Genomic DNA, 4729 nt, shown 5'->3' on the forward strand with positions numbered 1-4729 from the left:
TGAATACAGGGTAATGAATACAGTAACAAGTCAGCTACTGAAGTATTATTCATTATATCCAGTGAAACAATTAGAAAATAAATTCTTTGACGTATTTTGACCATGCTGACAGTGTTAAGTTGTCATGACACATTACTGTCAAACTGAACACATGACACTGGTGACTGAAAAAAAAAAAAAAAAAGTACTATTGGAAATAGAAAAAAACTGTTTTTAGGCTGTTACTCTGTATCCCTAAAATTTACACAATTGCAAATAGCATATGTCGAAATAACCCACTTCGGCCTAACTGGGTGTTCAGGGGGATGCGTAATACGATATTTAGAAAAGCATGTTTACTCCTAAAATCGGGCAAAACTTAGAAAAAATACGAATAGCTGCTGAAAACAATAGATCAGACTATAGATGGCAATTAGGTCGCTCAGCCAGGTATGACGGACGGACCGTCGACTCACCTGGCATGAAATGCACGTGCTGCCTACAGGCACAAGGGGTCATCTCAAAGATATTGTATGCTTTCCCATGTGTGTTGACTGTGTAGTGATTAACATCTTACGTGTCTTTCTTTCATAAAGATTATGTTGAGATATGTAAAAGAGTATGATACCCGGAAACCATAGAAACGCATCGTAGTATATAGGTGGCATGACCAACCGAAGATCAAAGATCGATATTATTTGTAAATTGTTATGACGTGCCGTGTACCTCCCCAGTATAAATGCCCTAAAGGATTATCTTATCTTAGCTGATATCTCTATTCCCCCAGCCCGATCCCAGGTTTTGCTTTTGAGACGACCCCTCCTATCTGTTTCTTTTAAAAGTGACAGTGAGACTCCATGGTAGCTACATCCTTAATAGTTTCAGCATAAAAGTTATTTTATACGTCAGCCATCGTATATAATGAATCTACGTCTAATTTCCAATTGGGCATATAAAAAGTGTCCTTTGTAATACAATATCGTCGCACACTAATTTGCATAAAGCCATGGTCTGTTCCAAATAATTGCTCATTTCTGCTCTAATTTCCCCTCAGTTAAGTCCTTTTTCTCCGTTTCCTATCTCTCTACCACTGAGACTGTGGTTAGGCCGAACTTAATGTAACAGATAGTTCACACTTTCACATATCAACTACGTGAATTGTAGAGATAAATGAGAAAATACAGGTTTTTTTCTATTTCCGACAGTACTTTAATATCTTGCCTACAATGGATATATTCCATCTTGCATATCTCACTTTGATAAATAACACCCAAATTAAAATAAAAACACCCCTTTTAATGAAAAAAAATAAATAATATTTGATTCTAGTGATCACAAGTAACCAATTCATAAAAAGTGTATGGTTTGATTCACGGAATAGACTATCCAACACGCATCCTTGCTGCAGATGATGTCACAGCCAAATACATGCAATGCTTGTTGAGAAGTCCATTTACAGACAGCCAGATTTATTCGCTGAATGCGCTATGTGATTCAGAGTGATTACCCTAGTCCGTGGATCAGTGTTGATTCAATGTTCATTCTCAGCTCCCTGGGAAATTCACAACAGAAGCTGCACTAGAGGTTTAGCAGTTACCATCATGCCCTCCCTTCAGTGTTTGGCAGTACCATGCCTTGAAAGGTTTCAAGAGTTCAGCCCTTCTAACAGGATCTCTCTCCAACTGGTTTCATGACCAACTGACCGTTAGGCATGACCACAGGGTCATGAAATCAAGAGTTGAGGTTGGATGGTTACATTGTGACGTAGTTGGTTTTGTTACCAAGTCCTGAAGTGAGTGAGTGAGTATAAGTGTGATTTACGCCTCTTTTAGAATATTCCTAAATGGGCTTTACACTTTGTACCCATGTGGGGAATCGAACCTGTGTCCTCAGCGTGACGAGCAAACGCTTTAACCACTAGGCTACCCCACCGCCCCTAAGGTGCTGGAAGGTGAACAGATGAAGATGATGATGGATCATGACAGAGCTAGACTACTCTTACTCAACTGAATTACCGACAGGCCTACACCACATTGACAGCCTGCAGTCACAATATTCAAATTATTTGAATATTGTGACTGCAGGCTAAGTCAAGGTTTTAGTGCTAGTCACTACCTCCCATTTAGACCCTGAGTTTGACTAACAAACTATCTCCCAAACATTAACCCAGGTTCGTCAGTGCATTCCGGTTAATAATACTGGTTGGTTTGTTGTTTAACATAGCACTTAGCTATATTCCAGCTATATGTCGGCGGTATGTAAATAATCTGGACCAGACAATCCAGTGATCAACAGCATGAGCATCGATCCGCCCAGTGTACAGACGGTGAGGTGAATGGTATGCTGATTCAGCGTCGACAGTTTGGTGGGGAAAGCGTTATGGTATGGTGTAGCATCACATCTCATGGTCGGACACAACTTGTCATTGTCAATGGCAATCTGGCTGGTCTGCGATACACGGATGAGATCAGTGGGCCTCATGTGCAGCCGTTCATTCAAGGACTGAGACATAGATTCACGCTTCAGCAAGGGAATGCCCGTCCAAGTATCGCTCGTATTGTGACAGATTCCCTGAGACAGCAGAACATTCCGGTACTCCCCTGGCCAGCTGTTTCTTCGGACCTGTCCTCTATCGAGCACGCTTGGGGATGAAATGGAGAGACGTTTACGTCAAGCCCAGAATCAGCCATTGACGTTATATTAGCAGAATTGGGACAGACGTTGGTTCAGACATGGAACAACATTCCCCAAGCTTTCTTCAATCGCTTTGTGTCGTCTATGCGTCGTCGTTGTCAAGCCTGCACCAAAGCCAATGGTGGACACACACAATACTGAATTTGTGACACTTTTTGACACTACATCTCTTCAAGATGCCACACAGATTTCGATGTTATCCTAGCCAGGCGCGTAGCAAGCCAATTTTTTCGTGTAAGCCCGATAGGTTGCAAAGCTCTATTTTGGTAGAATTGAGGGCTTGCCCAACCTTTTGAGCAACAATCATGTGTAAGCCCGGGCTTTTTTATAGTGATAGCTACGCCCTTGCTAGCAACAGTTAAACAGTGATTACGGAATACACCAGAATCATGTTATTATCGTTTTGCATTAGAAAATGGCATAACATCAAAAATGCCCAGTTACTTTATTCCAGTAGTATATAATATATTTAAACTAACCAGCTTAACAAATCAACAGGGACGGTGGGGTAGCCTAGTAGTGAAAGCGTTCTCTCGTCACGCCGAAAGCCCGAGTTCGATTCCCTACACGGGTACAATAAGTGAAGCCCAGTTCTGGTGTCCCCCGCCGTGATGTTGCTGGAATATTGCTAAAAGCGGCGTAAAACCATATTCACTCACTCACTCACGAATAAACAAATAGGTATCACTATGGCAATACACAACATGTTATATAATCTGTAGCAGCACAAAGTAAGAGGTAATGTAATACAAGAGCTGCAGTGACTATAGCAATAAAGACACCGTTCGCCCATTACGCCGAAGGTTCGCTTCTCCACATGGTTACAATTTGTGAAGCCCATTTCTGGTGTCCCCCGCCGTGATGTTGCTGGAATATTGCTAAAACGGCGTAGAACCAGACTCAGTCAGTCAGTGAGTCAGTGGCCTAATCCAACTTGCAACTAGCACCAGGCAGGGTATGTCGGCTATACGGGTAAACAACTCTTTCACACTTGTAAAGTCACGCAAAATATATACAGTAACCGTTTCAGCGATAGCGATGCCTGTTGGAGATTATTCCTCGTCAGGTCTTTGCAGGTATTAGGTACACGATGTGACCAATGGAAATAGTCACACAATGACTTCATTGTTGTCTTTACTGAAATCCAACCGAAATATATGTATGGTCCAATAAGAGTGATTATCACTTAATATCCTGTCCCACATTGTTTCATAAGACTCCGAACATTACTTAATTATTGGTGTCAAATCACTGCATGGCACATACTGATAATGGTCGACTTGTCAAGAGCAGCGAATCAAGCAGCCATTTATCTATTTATCAAGCAAGTGTGGTGTTGGCAAGCAAGTGTGAAAACAACATTTTCATTGGTGTTGAGATGGGTGCTCCAATTTGATAATCATAATGAGTTAGTTTAGTTTTACGCCGCTTTTAGCAATATTCCAGCAATATCAGAGCGGGGGACACCAAATATGGGCTTCACACATTGTACCCATGTGGGGAATCGAACCCGGGTCTTTGGCGTGACGAGCGAACGCTTTCACTACTAGGCTACCCCACCGCTCCTAATAATGACATATGGGGGACTAGCTTTAATTTTCAACTTTCATTTAGTTATGTGGGGACATTTCTTGCAGTACGATAAAGTGGACATTCCATCAAGTAACCAGTGGAATATCCAGTGACACGACAAACAAAAGTAGATTAGTCCATAACTTACTTTCTTTAAATGATTTATTCCAAGTGCCATACGTTAATCAGGGGCGGATACAGCTTTTTGAGAAGGGGGTGGGGGTGGGGTGTGCACACTATTGAGAAAAGGAGGGGTGCGCACTTCATTTTTACCCGAGTTTCAATGGTCATTTAACAAACGTTCAGCACAGAAGGGGGGTTGGGGTGCGCACCCCTGCACCCCCCTCTGGATCCGCCTATGTTCATTCTTTAACCCGCAACCCTATCGATTTGCGTGGCGCATTTAAAATGCCAACCGAATAAACTTTTAGCGGATGGCAAGTTATGACGTCATAAACATGCCTATCACGTGACGTCTGATTGT

This window comes from Haliotis rubra, unplaced genomic scaffold (genome assembly GCF_003918875.1).
Source record: "Haliotis rubra isolate DU_JTF1 unplaced genomic scaffold, ASM391887v1 Scf393, whole genome shotgun sequence".
NCBI classification, from domain to species: domain Eukaryota; kingdom Metazoa; phylum Mollusca; class Gastropoda; order Lepetellida; family Haliotidae; genus Haliotis; species Haliotis rubra.